Source organism: Rhinolophus sinicus, chromosome 2 (genome assembly GCF_057876585.1).
Source record: "Rhinolophus sinicus isolate RSI-liver-muscle chromosome 2, RSI-T2T, whole genome shotgun sequence".
Lineage (NCBI taxonomy): Eukaryota > Metazoa > Chordata > Mammalia > Chiroptera > Rhinolophidae > Rhinolophus > Rhinolophus sinicus.
This window is the reverse complement of record NC_142502.1, coordinates 18457482-18481100: the sequence shown is the minus strand read 5'-3', so window position 1 is coordinate 18481100 and position 23619 is coordinate 18457482. Positions and strand designations below refer to the sequence as shown.

The window sequence follows — 23619 nt, the reverse complement described above, 5'->3', positions numbered from 1 at the left end:
ATAGATATAGATATAGATATAGATATAGATATAGATATAGATATAGATATAGATAGATATAGATATAGATATAGATATAGATATAGATATAGATATAGATATAGATATAGATATAGATATAGATATAGATATAGATATAGATATAGATATGTATATATGGCAGGGGTGCCAAAAAATGTATACACATTTTAAGGAAGGAAAACTGTATTAAAATTGTAATACTCAAGATATACTGATAACAAAAGATGAACACAAGTAACGTTTGACTTCTGCAATTACAAGAGGTGCTCAGTGTGGTTGCCGTCAGCGTCCAGACACTTCTGATTATGGTGAACTGCTGCCTGAGCAATGCTGACCAACGTGTCCACTTGTATACATTTTTTGGCACCTCCAGTATATACACTGTACTTGTTCAGAAAACTTATTGCTTAATGAGTTGTGATTTTCACCATTATCTTTAATGAATGTAAAGCATTTAAAGTTTCCATAAGAACAGAGAGATGGCTCCCCTTGAAGGGACTTGGCTATGGGGTAAACCTACTATGCTGGTCCAGTGCATCACAGCTTCTGATTGTATCAAGGGCCTGGGGATGAGTGTTCCATTGTATTTGTAATTATATCCTGAAAATAAAAACAGCGAGTAACGTGTAGCCAAAGTAATTGTGTGATGAGGCCACAACTAGATTTACACTGTGACTAAGCTCATTCTTCTTCCAGCAGAAGCTGAAAGCCGAGGAAAATAAAAATGCTAGCTACAGTGGAGATGCGAGAATCATTGATGAGCTGAATGGACTTGGGAAGCTTCAGAGTTGGAATCTGATGCTAAATGGTTTCCTGTCTCAGCAGGGCAGAACCAAATACACTGAAATAGGGTAAGAAACATTTTTTGAAGGGTGAGCTCAGAAAACAGCCTGTTGGTAAAAATACCAAGAGCGGCTAATGGGTGTGGTCTTTTGGGGTGTCGAATGCTGGCTCTTTTAAAATATGGCAATAAAAACCGGATGATCAGGCAAATCTGGGTTTATTATTCACAAAGTCAAGGAGAAGGGAGGGCAAAGTCAGGACATTTTTGAGGCTTTGGAGTCTGGTTTAAGGGTTAAGATTGGGTAAGAATCATGACACACTAATAACCAATGATGCAGTCGCCATGGGAGTACATATATCCAAGGCATGGAAACAACCTGTTGTCTGTCAGTGGATGACTAGATCAAGAAAATGTTACATATAGGTATATATTATTCAGTCTTAAAACCGAAGAAAAATCTTGCCATTTGTGACGACATGGATGGACCTTGAGGGCATATATTAAGTAAAATGAGCCAGACAGAGAAAGACAAATACTGCATGGTACAACTTATACATAGAATCGAAAACAAACAAACAAAATTGAACTCATAAAAACAGAGTAGAAAAGAAGTTGCTAGGGGCTGAGGGAGTGGGAGAAATTGGAAGAGGTTGGTGAAAGGGTAGCCAATTTCAGAGGAATAACATCTGAGGATCTACTACTATATAACCTGATGACTACAGTTGATAACACTATACTGTATGATTGAAATTTGCTAAAAGAATCGAACTTAAATATTGTCACCAAAAAAAACAGGGGGGATAAATATATAAAATGATGAATGTGTTAATTAACTTAATGGGGGAATCCTTTCACAATGCATACCTATATCAAATCTCATTGTATACTTTAAATACCTTATAACTTCATTTGTTAATCATACTTCAATAAAGCTGAAAGAAATAAAATAAAGTTGGTGGATCCGGCAAGGCAAGAGTTTTATGGTGAAGTTTCCAAGAGTCTTGAAGAGTAAATAGTCATTCGATGCTATCTAGTGAAAATCTGGACAGTCTGATATTTGGCGAAATGGGATTTTGGAGAAGTTTTCAAAATGAATAATGAAATTATCTGCAACTTTGATCTTCGTGGGCCGGAGTTTCTTGGAATAGTAAAGTCCCGTTGATAAAAACAGTGGAATAGTTAAGTCCTGTTAAAAGTCAACGGTGACCTGCATGAGTGTGGATAATTTCAGGCCTTTGTAATCTTCTTGCTCTAAAGCATTCTTCTGTTTTAGCACAAGGTGACCCCTTGGAGGAGGACTGGGGAAATAATTACCTTAGCATAGAATTGTAAGTCAGCAGCAGGAAAGAGGTGTGATGTCTTTCAACCTACCTACTCCATCACGAACAAAACTTATTCCTTAATCTCTACTTCAGAGTGGCCCTTAGAGCTCATGAATTTAAATTCATTCATTCCCAGATTTCTAATGAAATAAATATAAAAGAATAAATAAGTACTAGAGCAAGAAAGGAGGGAAAATTGCAGATTCTACTTGTTTAATTCATGTACTTAAGGACTTCCAGAAATATTTGGTGGGTGAAATTATTTGTAGTGGGAACAGATAACATAAATTTATAAGGTTAGTTATTAATGCATTATGCATAGTACTATATATATACATACATATATATGTATATATATATGCATGCAGTATAATATTTCTGATAGGTATGTGGGGAAATGCTATTAAGTAGACCAGCTATAATTTGTTTTGTCTTATTATATGCTTGGTTAAAAATAGGCATTCTTATAATCAAATGAATACCAGATGAAGTGAATATTGTGATTCAATTTTAAAACAAAAAATGTTTCTAATGAAATACTTATTTAATATCTTGGGAAAAAAATATTGCAACTTGGCAAAATGCATTAAAATGGCAAGCAGAATTCTAACAAAGAAAGTCAGTATGCTATGGCCCCTCCATGGAATGGAAGGCTGACCTGGCTGATGAGACAAGAAAAACACCATAAAACTCCAGTGATTACAAAACTCCACACCAACACATGCCTAACAAACGGTCAGATTATAGCAACAGCATGGTTATTGTTTTAAGTGATTTACAGAGAACTGAACTAGCTGGGATACTGGTGCTCTAGTTCCCTTCTTTTGGCCCTTACGCGACCCCTCTTTTCCCCCAAATGCTTCCTTCTGAGGTAATGGTGGTGAATTCATGCAAAGCAAGGTCACAATCTCAAATGTCCACAGAGAACAGGAACTCAGTATAAGACAGGGAAATGGTCCTGAGTAAGATTACGGGGACCGCTAAGAAATGGTGGAAACTGGTGAGTTGTAGCAACAACTGCTCAGATCTTGTTGATTGTCACCATGTAGGAATATATGCCCAATGTGCCAGAAGTTTCAATGTTTCAAGATATTCTGGCAATTCAGATTTTTAAAAGTAGTTTAAAAGTACTGCTATAAGCAGTAAAGGGTGCTCTAGGCTGGGTGGAGGTTGGGGGTGGGTGGGGTCTTTTCTCAAATTAAAAGCCATCAGTGGTCTCCTGGCTGATATTATGAGAGGAGCAAGGGACAAAGTGGATATTATATTGGCAATTGTAGCTTTAGAATTTAGCTATTAAAAAAAGACGTGGTCCACAGGCAAAATTCAACCTGTAGATTTGTGGGATTTTAAAAAATTTTTGACGCTTACTATATGCTTTATTAGTAAAGCATAAGTGAACACAGGAGCTGAAAGTGAGGCTGGAAGAGGCTGGAATAACTTCACCTACATTATGTTACCTTGGATCTGGTGCCGGAGCCTGAACTTAACTGCATGGCGCACTGTGCAGCTGTTTCATTCATTCGTTAAACACTTATTGACACTTGCCATGTGCCAGATACCATGCCAGATATTCGTCCATAAATTAATTAGCTTATTAAATCACTAAATAATTAATTCAACAAATATCTACTGAGCACTGACTATTATCCAGGCCATGGGGTAGTGGCTAGTAAGAGACAGGTCTCAGCTTCCAGCGAATCAAGAGCCGGGAATTCTTGGCTTCTCTGCTGTCATTCATATCCAGAAGATGGCTTGAAAATATTGTTTTTTTGTGGGTAAACAGAGCATCATAGAGATTGTGCGTGTGTGTGTGTGTGTGTGTGTTTGTGTGTGTGTGTGTATTCCTGTGGAAATGCTGTCTGCACAGGTCCCTGTGGCTCAGGGGGAGAAGCACTCTGTCTGAGCTGGGCTGACAGCTGTGGCTGAGAGGACAAGAGCACTTTCCTGTTACAAGCACCCAGGCTTCCCACAGTGACCTCTGTGCTTGGCAGCAGGACTCAGACACACTTCTTCTAGAAACTGGGCCTTGCTAGTGAAGACGACCACACGTGAGACTGCCTGTGGAAGCCTGCCCCCATGCAGCTCTCCTGTATCATGGCCTAGAAAACAACCTGCATGGCCCACAGGAGGGCTGCCCTTTCTCTGTGTGTGCAGACCATGGCTAAGGGGGCATGGGGGTCAGAAGCACAAACATTTCTAAAGTTATAGAGGTTGCCCTACATTACATCCATTGACAAATAATTCATTTTTAAGGTAAAAGCTAGGGCTGGAGGAGAACTGGGAGTCTCCTGATAGCTCTCTGTTGCTTTTTTGGATTCACACCTCTTTTTACAAATGATGCAATGATACTGAAGACATAAAGGGACTCTGATCCAGGCTGGGTGATTTTTTTTTTCTTTTTCTTTCTTTCTCAGGTTCCTTAGCATATCCATTTTTACCATGCCTAAAAAGCAAATTATTATCCAGGGAACAAATGTCAAAACTTTACATGTATGTAAGTGGATTGGTTACTTTGGCTTCAAAATATAGACCATTTCCTGTCATTGTGGTTTTCTAATATTATCTTAATTTTTAAAATCATGATTGTTTAGCGTGCAGTACTTAAACTGAAAACTCATTAAGAATTGCAATTGACTAATTCAGTCCTGCATCTCTCCGATATTTGCATATGGTGGACACTTAAGGTATATTTCTCTTTCTTGTTTTTTTTATTTTATTTATTTCTTGGTCTCTTCCTCCTTGGACAGTCTTGATGACTTTGTCTTTCTCGGCCTGGAGCTGTTCTTCACAGCACTTGCAGCTTTCTTTGTCTTAGAGCTGTGGGCCTCAGCCTGCTCGGCCTGAAGCTGCTTGTGAGCCTTCTCTGCCTTCAGCTTGTGGATGTATTCCATGACAATCTGCTTGTTTTTGAACACTTTCAGGTATAGGCTCTGATACATGTGGCACTCAGTCTTCTTAGATCCGTGCTATCTTCTGAGCCGTAGACAAAGAATTCTCATCCTCCTCATCCAGGTCACTTCCAGCCGTGGCAATGCCCTTTGGCAATACCTACGCCCATATGCCTGCCCATCCTGCAGTCCAAAGTGTTTTTCCAGCATTGAGCTTGGTAACGAACAGTGACAGGCTTCGGATGATCAGCCCATCTTGGATCAGCTTCCCAATCGGCTGACAGGAGTTGGCATTGGCGATTTCATTGGTCTCATTGGGGTCCAACCAGACCTTCTTTTTGTCACAATGGAGGACACTGGACGAGGCACCTTCTGAAGCCTGAGCATGCCCTAGCTCTGGGACTGGCCTCTTCAGGGCTGCCTCCACCTCATCTGTCCCACCAGGGGCCACGGTAGTGAGCCCCGTCATCCCCTCCCACCCCGGATCAACCCAGGGTGGAGACCCACGTGTCTTCCATCACTTCCTACATTTCCTGAATATATGATAGAATGAAAAAATGAATAAGCATGAGAGAGTATTGAGGAAGCAGGTTCAAGGAACTGAGATGATGTCTTGAGGTTTTCTTGGAGCAGAAGCAGGTGACAAGCTGTCTTTTGCCTTCCATGGAGGCTTCCACCCCACCACCTCTGTCAGAACCACACTGACTTTTACTGTTAGGTACAGAAGCTTGCGCTCAGTTACTAAAGCTGAGATGTGAAGAGTACAGGGAAAAGTGAGCTGGATCCAGAATAGTAAATATTTTAATATAAGTTGAAATTAAAAGTAATTTATTCAGGAGGTAGTTTGTTCCCTCTAGGGGACAAATGTAATAGGAAAATTTGATAGAAAATTTAATTCATAATCCTAGACTCAGGTAAAGATTTCCATAAAATCTCTAAACCCCATTAAAGCTGTTTCAGAGAAACATGCGTACACCTTTTATGACAGATATTTTAATTGACTTGATAAATTGAGTTCACCAGTAGGTGCTAAAATCACTGTAAGGCTGGTAGGAGGAATATTTAATTTCTATATCTGCTCAGAAAACAACCTAAGCTTAGAATGCTTATCCTTATGGCTGGATAATAAGGATAATTTGACACTAGTGAATATAAAAAACTTAAGTAGTTCTAATAATTCTCTGTTTATCTCCTCCTAAATGTGCTGTATCTACAGATCACCCAGGTCTCGAGCTTTCATGCATCACCTAGTTCTGCCAATTACGCCTCTGAAATGTCTCCCAACACTGTTCCTCGTTTTCATTTCCTTTGGCCAAATTTACATGCTGATCATTTCCCTCCTTCATCTCCTTCACTGCTGTTAGCTATCTTTTTGAAACACAAGACAAATTATGTTGTTTCCTAAAACCCTCATATAGCTCTCCACCACATAGAGTGAAATCCTAGCTCCATAGCAAAGTGTTCAGGGCCCCCTGCAGCTTTGCTCTAACTATTCTTTCCAGACTCATCTTTCACGACTTCACTCTACACAAACTCTGCTCTAGCCACGCTCAGCTACTCATGGTCCCTCTTCAGATTATAAATGAGAAAGACAGTAGAGTGCAGCAGGAGCTCTGGAGGCATACTGTCGAGGTCCCCAAGCCAGTTCTGCCGTGAACTTGGTGACATTGAGGAAGTTACATCACTTCTCTGAGTCTCAATTTCCTCATCTGTGAAACAAGTAATGACAGAACAAGAGTTTATCCTGAGGCGACACATATAATGAGCTTAGAACAGAGCACATCGGTCCCCATTGTCATCTTCCCATGGTTGACCATGATCCAATCTCTTTACCCATGGGGATCACACTCACTCTGCAGCAAACTGTTGTTTACTTGCCACCTTGGAAACCAGTAAAGTGAACTGATTATTTTTCTGGGTTCCTGGAGCACTTGGGGTGTCCTTATTTTGCTGTGGTTTGAGTGGTAGTGAGTGTTTTGCTATCTCCATATCCTCCTCTAGATGATGAACTCCTGGAAAGCAGGAACATTGTGTGATCGTCTTTCCATCTGCTGTGCCAACCATCGTTTAGCATCTGGAAAATGCTCATCAAATATTTGGTGAAACAGAAAAAAAACTTATCTGTGAGACATTCAAAGCACTTTATATTGAAATACACACATCCAGGAAAATAATCTGATTTGGGACTATTACTCATTTATCCCATGTGAAAGCTAATGTCTTTCATTTGACAAATACTTTTTTAACATCTACTATTTCCAGGCACTATTCTTGGTGCTGGGAATGCAGCAATTAAAAAACAAAACAAAACTGATTAATTTTCTGCCCTCAAAGAGCTTCTATTCTAGCAGATGGAAACAGTTAATAATATGATTAAGAAGATGATAAGTGCTATGGGTAAAAAGAAAGCAGGGGGAAAAAGACAGATGAAAAGTTGGTATTTTATATGTGACTGGTCCAAGAAGACATCATGGAGAGAGTGGCATCTGAGCAAAGACCTGAGGGAAACTTGCAGCATCCAGGGGAAGAGGTTTCCAAGCAGAGGGAATGGCCAATATCAAAGCCATGAAGTAGAGCTTGCCTGGAGGGTTTAAGGACCAGCAATGAGACGTGTGATCTAGGAGGGAGTGGTAGAAGTGAGGTCAGTAGTGATTAGAGCTGGATCTCATAGAACTTGTGGGGTTCACACTGTTGAACTGTATGAATTTCTCCCCCATCTTCACCTCATCAAAGGCTACACTCAGCATGAGTCTCTTCCTTTCCATCATAGAAAACTTTTGGGCCCAGATCATAGTCTGCTTTCCTTCCCATCTTTTGAACATCAGTTCTAGATATTTTTCAATACCCGTGTAGACAAAGTATCCAATGATGCAACAATGCAATTGGACCCCTTGCCTCAAGTGACCTTCCCCACTTCTCCAATCAGCTACTCTCAATGTAGACCATGTCATCACTTGAAAACTGCCTCATTAGACATATTTCACTGTCTAATATGCCAGCTTTCTAGACATACCACTGCTGGAGCTGTCTTTGGTGTCTTACAGACCTCCAGGTTATTGATGCCACCATCTTCTCTCATTCCATCACTTCCTCTGGATTGTCTTTCTGGTCTGTTCAGCCCAGATTCAAACTCCATCATCTGAATCCTTCTCCTTACATCATTCTCAGTTTATTGGCACTTAATCCTTCTACTGCTTGTACCCTTCAATATTACAATCCAATGTTAAATACTGAAAATTCATCTTCTTCATTCTTAATGGCAGGATGCCTCAGTGTTGCTATACAACAAAAAAGCACACTTACCCATGCCTAGCGATACCACTCCAAATTTGTGGTACCCAAATGAAGTGGATCATGAAACCAGCCCATTGATCTTTTATTTTTCCTTTTTTTTGGGCTTATTTTTCTTCTCCATAATTGCCATTCCAAACAATTGAGGATGGCCTTTAATTAAAAAAGGAGGCTATTCTGCTTTTCATAGTTATTTTAATTTTTAAAAAGATAACCTATTTTTAAGTAGTCAATACATGTATAATATCAAGCTTCAAAAGATTAAAACAAGGGGTATGTAACAAAAAGTAAGTCTTCAATGGACCTGCCCCTTCATTATCCAGTTGCCCTTTCAGAAAACAATCATTGTTTCAAATTTCTTATATGCCTGTATAAAGATATGCTATAAAATACAAGTAAAAACATTTGTGTGTATGCCTAGAAACACAACTTGTAAACTTGTAAGTGCGTGTGTGTGTGCGTGTGTGTGTGTGTGTGCCTACACACCTTTGGTGGAACATTATATACACTACCTTGCACACCACTTTTCACTTCACACTATAATTTGGAGTTTCTTTTACATGAGTGCATACAGATTTGTCTCATTCCTTTCAATGGCTGTATAATATTCCTTGGTACGCTTGCATTATCCTTTATTTGATCACTGTCAAGTTGATGGACATTTAGGTTGTTTTTAACCTCTTTCCGCCACAGACAATTTTGCCATGAAAACTTTCTGATATGTGTCATTCTCACAAATACAGTTGTAAGAGCTATAGGATATTCCTAAAAGTGGAATTGCTGATTTAAAGTGCAGGCACATTTTAAATTTTGAAAAAAATATCTTAAAGTTACATAAATATTACCAAATTATCCTCCACAAAGTTTGTATCAATTTATACTTCTGTCAGCAATTACATATGAGGGTGCTCGTTTCTCTGTAAATGAAAATGTCATCTTGCTGGAGTTTCACTTTGCACATCTCTCATTGTGAGTAAGGTTGACCATCTTTTCCTATGTTCATGAGCCATTTATATTTCTTTTCCTAGGAGCAATCTGTTCATGTTTAAATCTATTTTGGATAGATAGATAGATGATAGACAGCTAACTTTTTAGTGAACACGTTTTGTGAATTCTGTGATGTCATCCTCCACAGAAAATGGCGTGTCCAACTTCTTTTTTTTTGAACCATTCAGTACGTCCATTAAGAGGCTTCCTGGTGAACAACATTGCTTCCACACATATCTGAAAATCTCCGTTATTTTTATATGTACCTCATCTGCTAATGCTGGACCTAAGGGATGGAACTAAGTGCTATGATTTTGAGTTAAATGCCACATGATGCTAAGATATCATGAGAAAGAATTTACAAGCCTCCTCCAAAGAAAAGTATTTTGAGTCAAGTACAAAGACCTCTGTGATAAGACGGGGGAAAGAGCCTTTCTCTTCCTTAGATCTAAGATGGTTTGAATGGTCATTATAAGGATTCATGCCCAAATTCTGATGGTGCTGCAGACTCATGCCATCAATATAAAATTCTGTATGGCAGCTCAACCCTCAGATTCTGTTAAACATGTCTAAGGTCTATGTCCTTTGGGAAAGGAGTCCTGGCATTAGCAACAATTTTTAAATTCTTTTATGTTTTTACTTTTGTCAGACTTCCCACCGGGCTGTTACTCCCTAATATGTTTATCAGCCATTTATTAGAAGACCTTTCTTTTTCTCTTTCTGGGATAACTGAAGTCATTGGGTGTACTGTTTATTATTCAACTGACTGTCCCTTTTAACAAATTTATTGACACCAATTCAGTCTCCCCTTATTTCCAAGTCTTAGTGGATGAGGTTCTCCACTTCTTTCTCAAGGTCAACCCATTACTCTATACCCTTAACTCCGACCATATCAAACTCCTTCTGACACCTTTAGTTATTCCTTCTCATTTCCTTTCTACTGATTTCTATATTTTAAAGCATAAACCTGCTCAGATATAGATACTCTCCTATCAAAAACACAAATCTCTCTCCAAAACTCTTCACCTTGAATCCCACCTAGCAATTCATCAGTCTTTCTACTCCACCTCTTATCAAAATTTTAGAAAGTACCTCATCTGATATTTTCACTTCTTTCTCTTCCACTCAGCTCACAATGGAAACTTCTCTTATGTCGCCACCAATCTACTAATTTCCCCAATTCACCAATGCAATTTCCAAATGAAATGGAGTATTTTTTAAATTTTATTTCATTGGGCCACTCACTTGCCTCTGTTACTGTTAATCCCTACCCGAATTCTGAAAAATCTCTTTCATCTTGTCTTCCAGAGGGCTACCTCTTTGGTTCTCTGTGAATTTCCAACATTGATCCTTACCTGTATGGTTTTGTGTGCTTTTCTTCCTATCCAGTCCCTGAAATACTCCTTTCCCCCAGGCTCTGTCATTGCTCACTACTACTTCTGCTGCTTCTACCTTTCAAAATTCCAATTCTGTATTTTGTGTGCAAAGTTTTCTTCTTTCCACTCTCCTTGAGATATATCACCAAACTTCTTGCTCTCACCCATTGCTAATATGCTACGGATCCTCAAATCTTTGTCCAGCTCAGATCTCTCTACAAGCTCCAAAATTTTAAGGAGAGCAATACAGTGAGTATTTCACCCCAATGTCCCCGTCACTTCCATTTGGCCTTTCTGAAATTGAGTTCATCTCTTCCCAGGTCTACTTCTCCTCTTACTTTCTCTGTTTCTACCAGGAACAGGGGATACCAGGATTCATTCCCCCCCATATTTCCAGCTAACATTCTGAGATTTATTTTTAACACTTTTTTTTACATCTCATTTTCACTGGAAGTCAATTTGCAAGTTTTATTTCCTGAATATTTCACAAATCTTCCCTGTTTGCAGCATCTTTGCTACCACTACCCCAGTTAAGGCCCATTTGCCTATCATGTTTCAGCAACCTCGTAACAAGCATTCCAGCCTATCCAGTTTTGTATTTCTCAGTTATTCCGTATATTCTCAAGTCATATTTCTATAATGTAAACATGACGTTCTAGTCATCTTCTTTTTAATTAAAATTTATTGGGGTGACAATGGTTACTAAAATTACATAGATTTCAGGTGTACAATTCTGTATTACATCATCTGTAAATCCCATTGTGTGTTCACCACCCAGAGTCAGTTCTCCTTCCATCACCATATATTTGATCCCTTTACCCTCATCTCCCACCCCCCCACCCCCCTTACCCTCTGGTAACCACTAAACTATTGTCTGTATCTATGAGTTTTTGTTTCTTCATTTGTTTATCTTGTTCTTTTGTTGTTTTCATTTTTATATACCACATTTCAGTGAAATCATACGGTTCTCGACTTTTTCTGTCTGGCTTATTTCCTTCAGCATAATCATTTCAAGATCCATCCGTGTTGTCACAAATGGTACCATTTCATCTTTCCTTATGGCAGAATAGTATTCCATTGTGTATATATACCACGTCTTCTTTATCCATTCATCTATCAAAGGACACTTTGGTTATTTCCACGTCTATTCATCTTTTAATTTCATAGTCTCTCCATCTCATGTCTTATCACTCACTCCTTTTCTCATAATACCATTCCTCTTACATGTCATGTGTTTCTCATCCCAGGCTTTTGTTCAGACTCTCCTACATTAAATGCTCTCACTATCATCTTCCAATTAGTGAGCCACCCAGTAAAAGTTGAGCGCTACTTATTTTTTAAGGTTTCGATCAGGTGTCACCATCTCCAAGACCCTTCCTCTAATACATCCTTTCTAGTTTAGGGGCTCAACTCCCGTGTTCTCATGGAACCCTGAACTTGCCTCTTATCTTAGCATGCTTTATTAGGTTTGTCTGTCTTTCCCACTAGATTTGAGTACAGAGGACAGAAACTTCTTTACACATCTATGTATTTCTAATGACTAGGACAGGGCTTGGCACATAATACTCGTATATGCTTACTAATGTCATTGAATAAATATATGAGAGAATGATTTTGATTAAAATTATGGAATGGAAATCTCAAAGTTGAAGTGACACTAGGCCAATGTAATCTTTTCACTTATCTTAGTGAATCTCCTTATTACAAAATGGGGATAATGATAATAATCACCTAACATGATTTTTGTGAGGATTAAATGAGATAATATTATGTAAAGCACTCAGCACAGTGTCTGACATGATAATTACTCACTAAATATTACAATATAATACTGACAATCAGCTCTATTACTTCTCGTAATACTGTTGGTTAATCACCATCAGGAGAGCAATATTGTATAGTCTGTTCTTTTCATTCACCACTGTTGTTAGCTTTAATAGTGAGGAAATTGGCCTTACGGTGGCTCATTTTCTCAATAAGTAAGCTCCATGATCCTGCTGGTTTTATTACTAGTTTTTAATTACAAAGCTATTTTACTTACTTTCCCATTTGGAAAACAGGGAATGGAAGGAACATCTGAAAATTGCTTGTAGCCCCACCATCAAAATAGAACCACTGTTGCCATATTTAGTTTTCTCCTGAGAGCTCTTTTTCTACACACATATTTGGGCATATTGGGGGGGGGGGGGTTAGTTGTTAGTGATGGTGGTGACCCTGCTGTTAAATCTGCTACTTAGGGAAAGGATCACTGGCCCTGAGAAAGTGCAAATTTAAAAGGATCTGCAAGAAAAGGAGGCAAGTTTAACCTGAATCTCGAGCTGAACTGGAAGCCTAAAGGAAGAAAAGAAGCGTGACCCTCTGTTAGTGTCAGATGCTGCAGCAGACACAGAAACAGACATTTTTGTTAGTTTCTTTGTTTGTTTGTTTGTTTGTTTGTTTGTTTCAAAGCTCCAAGACTTAGGGTTGCTGATGTCTGTAAAGAGCAATGGTAAATTAACTACTTGCTCAGCGAATAAGGATTTCAGCAACATCTAACTTTCAAAATACTTTGTTTTCTATAGTATGATTTCTCAGCGTGTTTCAGTTATTGTTTTGTCAACAGCAGTATGTTGTTGCCCTCTGGGAGTGAACACCTGTCACTCTTGAATAGACTTGTCACAAATTCACCATTTATTGAGCAACAGATATGAAGCAAGAGCAGTAGACATTTTTGCAGTCATTGAATCATGCGAAGTCTAAAATTGAAAAAAAAAAGGAGTCCTTCCTTCGTTCATTCAAAGTTATCTATTGCCCAACTTTCGTGTGCCAGGTATAATCTTGGCTGTGGTGAAAATGAGATGAACAAAACTTACATGGTTAATGCTTTCATTACCAGTGCATAGCCAGGAACCTATTAGTAAACAAAGAGAGAATCAATCAATGTAAAATTTAGGATTATGATAAGTATGTTGAAACAGAATAATAGGGTTGGAGAGAAGGGGGTGGGGGTCCACCTTCTAATAGTTGGGAAGACCTCTCTGAGGAGGCGATATTTCAATTGCGACCTAATGGAATATAAGGGCCAGCCAGGCATGGCCTGGTGGCTAGAAGGAGCTTGTTTACTGGAGGAGTGAAAGAAGACCAGTGTGGTTGGAGTGAGAGGTCCAGATGAGGCGAGGCAGTTCAGGCCTAATCATGCAAGACCATGTAGGCTACATTACAGAGTTTGTGTGTAACCAGAGCCTACCTTGCTGGGGCATTACCAGAGCCTAACTGACCTGCAGAAAAGAAATACCCATCTCCTGCCCACTCTAGCCATCCTGGCCCACCTAGGGCGGAGAAAAAACCTGAGAGACACTTGTGAAGTTCACAGTGCAGGGGCAGAGGCTCAGACGTACATAGAACCAGTCAATAGACATAGTCCATACACGTAGAACAAGACATGGCAGGGATGTTGGCGTGATCAGACCAGGAATTTAAAACAGCTATGATTCATACACTCAGGGCTCTAACAGATAAGTTGGGCAGTGTGCACGAATAGATGGACAATGCAAACAGAGAGACAGAAATCCCAAGAAAGTACCAAAAAGAAATGTCAGAGATGAGTTGATGAGTTTGAGTACCTGCAGACCTGCTGTTTGCAAGCTGTGCCTTTCCCACTAGATACTCTGTTCTAGATGATTGCTGCCATCATTATCTGTCCAACACACCTGTGCGTAATATCACCTCAGCACCTTACTTCACATTCATGTTCCTCCTGCCTGGGATGGAAATAGTATCAACCCTAATAAGGATGTTTGCTCAGAGACCTACAAGCAATACACCCCTAGGCAAGTTTTGAAACCCTGCTGGGCCTCCCCTCTTACAAAATTATGAAAAAGTATACCTCAACCATTTCATGTGAGCAATAAATGAAATACTGCGTGTAAAACCCCCTAGTGTGGAGCCTGGTGAAAAACAGCTGCTCAATAAATGTTAGTCTCCCTGTTTCTCCACCTATTGGGTTTCTATCCATTTCACTCCATTGCGATTTTTTTAGCCACCAAAGAATTTGGTGCTGTGGCACCTATTTTCTCTTATCTAATCACCCACTGTGGGTTTGCTCTTTATGTGTGTGGCCTACTTCTCCCAATAGATTAGTGTTGAGACCACGCCCAAACCTCAGAGTGACCAATAGCATTGGGCACAGAGGTGATGTCCAGTCAGCCAGCTGTGTTTGTATAATTATAATCCAGTGAAGCAAAGGAAATCTTGACTGGCAAAGCCATGGAGGTTGCAAGTAACAAAATGTAAAACAAAAATGGATTCCATGACTAAAGAGAAGTTAAGGAGAACTGCAGAGCGAGCTTGGGCTAGAGAGGAGAGGATGCCATTACATCCTCCATATATAATGATGGATAATTTAGAGATTCCTGTGTTTGCCTCTACAATGCCCAACTCTGTGGTGAACTCAGTGGTGAATTAAAAAACCGATTAGTTGGACTCTTCATTAGTTAATTAATTCAACACCCATTTATTTAATGTTTATTATTGATGACATTGTATCTTAGGTTAGATATTGGTTAAAATATCTGGAATGAGCACCTTAATCTTAGAAGACTAAATATTGTTATTGTGTTTAATCCAATTACATCTGTTGACTGATGTTAATATAGTATGTTAAGGCATAGATCTCTTATGTTGCAGTTTTCTATGTTAAATATTATGGTATCTAAATTGATTTATGTTATCTAAATATATTTGTTTCTTGTACTATACATTAAATGAAGAAATACAATTTTCAGTTGCCAAACATAACAAGATATATACTTTTATGAATAGGAAAAAAAATAGTATTTTCAAAACTTTTTCTTTGAACATTGCTTTCAGAGGTACTTTTGCTGAGAGTCTTTTGAGGAATTTTGATGGGGCAAAGCAAATATAAAAATCTACAAAACACAAATAATCTGTTCCCAAATCCCTATGTGGAAAAGAGATTAGCAGAATTTGTGGGTCATATTATGGTTATTTCCAAATCTTACTTTTAAGATAATTTTTTAAAGCATATCTATCTTTTCATTTTCCAAATAGTATTTTTCTATCTTCATGTTGAAGTTTTCTTTCAACTTGTGTAAAGGGAAGCAGTTTAAAAGCAGAGTAATTTATAAAATGGAATAATCCCTTGAACATTTTTATGTTCCACTTCTTGTTTTCTTTATCCCCTTAGTCGCCTAGATTAATATTTCTTTTATTTTTTTAATAGGCAAATTTTGCAGATATATAATCATTTGATTTAGAGATTCTGCATTAATAGGGTTATCCTTCTAAATAGTAGAAAGTCCTTTATTATATTAGCCAGGCTTTTTCTCCAAGTTATTTAAATTTATCTTCAACCCGATAGTCCAAGTTCAAAGAGATGCCTATAATTAGATGTAATTACATGTCATATTAATCAGACGGTGGCATATCAGGTTATAATTCTGCTACTACCTTCCCTGCACCTTTTCCACATTCTCTTTCCACCTCCCATTTGAGAGCTTCCCTTATGATCGCCAGCAAGAAGATGTCTCTAAATTACATCCTACTTCTAAAACTGTCTGGGAACCAGCTCCTGTGAGAACCTGTAATCAATTGTGACAACAGGGGCAAAACATTGTTATAATATCCATTTTTCCCTGAGGAGGAGAGCTCTAATTTCCAGCTTTAAATCTCAGTTTAAAACCCCCTCAAAAAATGTAGCTGCAGTGCCCCTGATAGTCTTGAAGGAGCTTCCTCTACTTTGCTTTCTAGCTCAGTGTCCATAACACACTTTTTCCAATTTATTTTGTCTTGCAGTTCCTTGGAGTGTAACAGCCAAAATAACAGTATAGCTTCACGTGGCTGTCAATGGCGCACTTGCTGGCCTCTTTTTTCAGGATTTGCTTGAAAAGAAAAGGTTTAATTAGGCTACAGTCCAAGAAGACTCTGGGTGTAGTGTGAAGTCCAGGCAGATGTCAGGAGGCAAATGCACCCTGGGGATTTGTTTCCGTTCTTTCCTCAAGATCCTGGAATTCTTCAGAGGCCTCCTCCTAAAACATTAGGTGCGGGCAAGGGTACTAGAAAGTCTAATTCTCATTTTCCACCTTCTTTTATTTACAGATTTTGCTTTTTGTTTCTGTTTTCCAACATTGCAGTTCTTCCCTGGTGAATTGTTTAGAGCTGCTTAAATGAGCCACTTAATAAATAATATGAATAGCAGTTTGTTTGTTTGTTAACCCAGTTAGTTTCCAATATACAACCCCCTACACTCCCTCCCCTGATTCACTAAGTTTTCCTTAGCTTTCCATAGCAGACCCAATTTAGTGGATTCCCAGCAGCACACTGAAGGATGGGCTCATATGCTGTTGCCATGGAAACAAGGTAATTGCTCAGAGGATTCATCCTGCATGGATAATATTGAACTAACTGCTGTACAGTTTCTCATTTATTACAAAACATTTACAAGGAAAATGTGATGTTTCATGATGTTAAAGTGTTTGTCTTTTTTCAAGACGCTAAGTAAAAATTTCTCATTAGAATAAATGCTAAATGGGATAGGAATATCAATAAAAAGTGAAGTTAAAATATGCACAGGTAACTGATGACACAAAAATCAACCACTGGGCCATAGGCCTTAACTGGGTAGAGGATGTGAACATGTCTCTCCTTTGGGTCTCAGATGTTACATCTGTCGAGTTTTGCAGGGATTGCCACTAGGCCTGCCTTGCACAACAATACACGGCTGGAATGCATATCCTCTACTGTGCAGTGTGGACACCATTTCATAGTCTCCACTCTTTGACTTCTTTCTTTGCACATCATGCCTCGATTGACTTTTTCTGTCCCAATTTCCTTTCCCTTTATCTAATTCTCCATATTCTCACCTCCACTAATTTTCTCTAAAAAAAAATGAAGGCAAGTTTTCCCTCTCCTTATCCTCGGACAAAATAGATTATACCACATATTTTAATTCTAATTGTAAAACTCCACCTTATGTATAGTAGGACCTCAATAAACTTTAACCAAAAATATCTTCTGACATTTATTCTCCTTTGGCTCCACCATTATCCATAAAACAAACCCACATCAGTGATTCTCAGCTTCTCGCCTTTAGTTCACAGGTAGCTCCACCCACAATATGCCTTCTGGTTGAGAATTCTTTGCTTTTATAGTTCTAGTGCCATTCCACCCTGGTTCTCCAGCTTAAGGAAACCCATTCATTATATACTTTCTAAAAGTACACATGCCTCACTGCACAGTTCCTGCTCATTTCTATTGAGGCTCGTGGTACTAGAACTAGATGACCTCCAAATTCACTCTCTGTTCTGATACTCTGCAGTTCAGTGACACTATTGTTCAGTCACCTAATTTAGAAACCTGGTCTGACCAGGCTGGCTTAGCACAGGAACTCCCAAATAGCCTATGGACACATTTATTGTTTCCCTCACCACGTTTTATTGATGTTAGCTCCTTAGCCATCTATCTTCCTTCACTAGACTTGAACTCCTTGAAGATGGGTCTCTTTCTTAGAGTTGTTTGCATGTCACCTAGCACAGGAGGTAGCAATGAACCTTTAGTAACTATTTGGTGAACCTAACAGTTGATTGATTACTTATGTTGATACACTTATGTTGTCCAGATTATAGCTTTATCAGTGCATTAGAAGAGGCTCGATCCTAAGTAGGAAGACTTTGCAAACCCTTTACGAATATGGCTGTCACATCTCCTAAAATGTATTCTAGTTCCACTATGACCATGAAGGGTTAAGAGACTGACGGGGGCATTAATCGAAAGTGACTAAGCTTGAAGAACACATCTGGGAATTTATTTGCATTCTTATTTGTATAGCATCCTCACCATGCCAAGTTTGATTGGCGGGCTTACGTGGTGTAGTATTGACATCCATGCTGTAGCAATGCTTAACCAATTGTTTATTCATAGTGTTGGTCACAGATGACTAATTTGTCACTTACTTTTAAAGGCCACAGGATGGAGTCAACTCGTGATACCTCCATTTCCTCCTGAAGAGTTACAGAATCAGATTTGAGTGTCAGAAATACAAATACAAATAAAATCTTAGGTTGGTGCAAAAGTAATTGCAATTTTTTCAATTATTTTTAGTCTTTTAAACTGCAATTACTTTTGCATGAACCTCATATATGCTCTTATTAGGACTGTCAGCTAAAATCAACAGTAATCTGTTTCTTTTAGAATGTAAGCTGGATCAATCAACTAGCAGTAAACTTGTCAAAATGCGTAGGACACAGGTTGCTAGGTGCTTATAATTATATTTGCCCAGAGCGTTTGAAGAAATGAGGTGAATTGTTGCCTCAAGTATCTGAATCTTTGACAGATCATTTCTGGACCTCCTGCTGAAATACAGTTGGCTAATATTCTGCAGTAAATTTTCTCAGCGATTGTCACAACCTGTAGTATTAGCTGACTTTTTCTCCCCTGTGCTAGCAAGCCTGAGTACAGAGAGATAACACACAGGCTGGGGGTATGTCTGTGAGAATGCAGCTGTGTGTGCATTTTTTGTAAAGGAAAATAGCTTTCTCCAGAGTTTTTGCTGATAATCCCATTTCTCCTTCCAAACAGCAGGCACTCATTAAATATTTATTGAGCTGTATTCCATTTTGTGTTAGATGTTGGTATTCCCCACATCTGAAGGATTGGGGAGCATAGTGGAAAGGGTGAAGAAAAGTCTAGTATGTTATTGTACCAACATAGTTATAAGTAGAGTTCCAAACCGACTAGACCCACAAGGTACAAATAAGCATTAAGGCTACATTTCCTTAGCTTTCTAGAAGGATACAGGGCAGGTGCTCCAGCGAGGATAGCATCATCTCGTGGGGGCACAGCAGCTACTCAAGCACACAGATCCTTTCGCCTCCTCCCCCACTCGTGGCATATGCAGCTGTCGCAGACAGGAGCCAAGTTTCCCACATATCTTTTACCCTGTTCTAGTCACGTGGGTCCAAGGCCTGCCAGCTTTCAGCGCCACAACCCATGTGTAGTTCTACAGATCAGGTGTAAATACAACAAAGCAGATACAACATTCCAAATTTATCTTAACGATGCAGTTTCCAAGGAAGCAGTAGGGAGGGAAGACATTCTGTCCTGCATCCGCTGAAGCCTGATGAAAAACCTTGATACAGGTATTAATTTCCATATCATTTGAATTGCAAAGTAGAAACAAGAAATGATTTAAAAAAAGAAAATCCTATTTTCCACTGACTTTCATTGTCCAATTGGAGAGGTGTCCATGGGGGAACACACTATTTAAGTGAATGAAAATTTCAACTATTAAGGGCTTTAAATTCTGATCAGTCCCATAGAAAAATGCATGTCTGTGTACCCTATTGGATGTTTGAATTAAAATCCAAGAAGTTCCTCCTTTGCAGTGCTTTTTAACACTTTCTTTTTGGTTCTGGACACAGCAGTCTCTCTCTCAGTCAGAGAAATTTCTCCCCTGGCTACGGACCCACTTGTTCTAAATTTCTGTCTTTTGTAATTTTGCATGTAAAAGACGTGTCTGTAGGCATCAGCCTACAACTGGGTAGAAAATCCTTTAAGTACAAGGCTTCATTCAAAAACAGTATTCTTTGGTATACAAATTCAAGATTTCTAGTTTAACTTATCTAAGTTGGGTATAATTTGAAGTCATGTATTTCTTTGGAAGGATAGACATTCTACCAATGCAATAACAACAAAACTGTCTTACTTTTAAAAAAAAAAAAAAGCATAATAATCAAGTTCACAATTTTTTCAGAACAAAGAATTCTCTGTCAATCACATCCTGATAATCAGAGCAAATGTTGATTCCAAAGATGAGTCTGAATCATGCTTTGCTTCAGCAAAGGACAAAACTGCGTATTGTACCTTTACATGCAGATACCTTCTTTGACAGAGACAACAGAAGTCTGCTCCCACTGGACTACCTATTTCCTTTGTTGTTCATTACTCTAATGGAGAATAACTTAAAGCTCTGTTTATGAAGAAATCATTATTGGAAAATGTACACATCAAGTACATTTGAAAAGTACCTGAGAAGTTGAAAAACAAATGTAATGCCCACAGATGTCAAGTTTTAAGCACAAAGATGAATGGATAAAAATGACAGAAATTGTTGAAAAAGATATCATTTCATCATTATGTTTGAATTTATATTGTTTACATTTTTATATACTTTATATAGAGAAGTCCCCAGTGAACTTCTGTGATTAGTATGATTGATTACCTTTAAGAAAAAAACTTAATTTAGGAACATTACTGACATAGGTCAAATTATTTGAAGTTAGGTACTCATGGAAAAATCACTAAAACATTATGGATAGTAAGAACATAAAATTATAGGGATTAATTTATGTTATGTTATGAACATTTTATAATGTAAAATTTAGCATGATCTCCCAAAAACCTTTGGTTAAAAATACTGAGGAATAATACGGATATCTGCTTTTGTTTTATATATACAAAGTGCCATTTGTGACTTCTCTTTATTTAATGCTTTAATTCCTTATAATTCTATTTTTCTTAAGTTTAATGATAACACTCATATTATTTTTTCAATTTCATCACCTGGAAACTATATACAATTTATACATAACTTGCACCAACACGGCTCCTAAATTCTCCATTGCAGTAACATTGTTCTTTCAATGGAATAATTCAGTAAATTTAGACTGATATCTTTTGTTTGTTTTTTAATGAATTGATTGCTTTGTTTGGCACATATAACCAAATAAGAAGGCCTAAAATTCACCAAACTTGCTGTTAGGGGGAGAAAGTATAGGGCATTTTCGAGGTTACAAGAGGATGAAGTTTAGTAAGAGAAAGATTAGTCTTCAAACGGGACCATTTAGTCAAATATTTGCCAAAGCCCCTCCACACACACACACAATTTAGTGATCTTTCTTTCTAATGGAGAAAGATGGATGTGTATTAGCTCCAGGTAAGTCCTGCCTGCTGTGCTGCAGGATAGTGCAATAACATACTTGATATCACAAGTCATGCTCTCTGCTTGGATACCCTGCCCCCACTCTCAGGAAATCAGGAAGTCCCAGTGAGTTTTCATTTTGGTTGACTTATAAAAGAGGGATACATGCAAGTTATTATACCCCCATTTTGATTGAGGAGCTGGATGAGAATGAAAACTGTATGTTTCAGAAGCCAGTGGCTTCAAATAGATATTGTGTATTCATAAATGTTCTTCCCTTAATCTGAAAAATTACAATTTAGTTCATATCTCCTGTACTGGTCTTTCTCACTTGACAGGCTCTGAGTCAGCAAGCTCTGAAGAGGATAAATATAATTTTAAGGTGCCACATTCTGTTGCAGCTAATTTGTTAATATTTATGGCCTCAATTCACAAGATGAGTTATGTGGGCACACAGCAATTTCCAGGAGGACATTTATGAGAAGGTGAGATTTGGAGTAAGAAAAGATAGCTTGAAAAAAAGGAAATCATAGATAACAAAATTTTAAGGTAACTTTTAGTGACTTGAAAGTAATATTGTGATTATTTTGCGTAACATAAAATGTGGAAACCTGCAAACACATCTATTTAACCCACACACTCATAAATATTTATCACCTTTTTAAATCACTTTACTATGACACACTATGTTTCTAGACACTTAAGAACCATGGCCTGATATTATTGTTTAAAGTAAAACACTAAAAAGACAAATAAAACAACGTGTTTCTATCTAAGATACTCTTTAACTTTGCGTGGCATCAAGGAAAATTGCTGTTTGTACAATATGAATACAGTATGTACATCACATCGCTAGTCATTTCAAAGCCCGGCAGGCTTAAATAATAATAGAGTGTGATATTTAATGTATACATTAAGTATAAGTAGTGTTTACATACAGTAATAAGTCCTCACTTAATGTCATCAGTAAGTCTTGTGACTTTAAGCAAAACAATATGCAATAGCCAGTCTTACCATAGGCTAATTGATATAAACAAGAGTTTTGTTGCCTAGCATCTCATCAACATTATAACAAAACAAAGGTGAGTGAAACTGCATTGAGGACCTGCTATATACCTTTATAGTAAAGTCATTGGAAATCTGTTTTTGCTAGTACAGGTTTTGAGATGCTATGGGTTAAATCATGTATCTCTAGTGATAAATAGTGTATGTTTCTAAATACAACATGGGAAATGTAGAAAACAGTGTAATCCTTGCTCTGTGGCATTATTTTATAATAATATTTAAATGTCTATGAATAATTTGCTATCTAATCTCATGTCTGGCCAAGGACTTATTTATTTAGAAACCCTCATGCTGTCAATGAAAACAGAAAACTGAAACTCTGTCATTGAGTTTATGTCCTTCAGTTAGTAGAGACTAGGCCTCATATCAAAGTTAGGCCATTATCCATTATAAAGTAAAGGAAAAGCCAAATACCAGCTTCATGGCATGCAGATATGGTACCAAAGACAAAGAAGAGCTTGTCTTAAAGATACATATCTAACAAAAACCACAGTAGAAAGAAAAATGATTATTTAAGGGGAAAGAATCAAAAAATTTAATCAGAAACAATATCCAAACTGTGCTTCAGTTAATCATTAAACGGTTAGTGGGAATTCATCTCCAAGACTATTTTGCTTGACCATAATCCTTATGCATCAACATTTTTTCTTTAAGTCCCCACGTATTTAAAATTGCATGAAGAACATGTCTGCTGCTTACCCTATTCTGTCATCCTTAGGAAGGCAATGTTACAGTCATCAACATTGCAATTGTGGTCATGATTTTATAATCCACACTTAATTTTCTGGTTCTTTGCAGACTACAACATTGGAAATGGCAGATCCCTACAGGGTACAGGAAAGATCCATTTTCTTCACATGCACATTGTTATATGGATTCCTCTCTGTCTTGATCTGAAAACCAGGCCAGATATTCATGCATCTTCCACCACAAATAGTTTTCTTTAACCTAATTTTGCTGATACATTTGG

The 23619-nt window shown here is 38.0% G+C and overlaps 1 pseudogene; it reads right to left on the bottom strand.

Moving 5' to 3' along the window:
• Positions 1–4844: 4844 nt before the first annotated feature.
• LOC109454104 (large ribosomal subunit protein eL19 pseudogene) lies at positions 4845–5402 on the bottom strand (annotated as a pseudogene).
• Positions 5403–23619: the final 18217 nt, after the last annotated feature.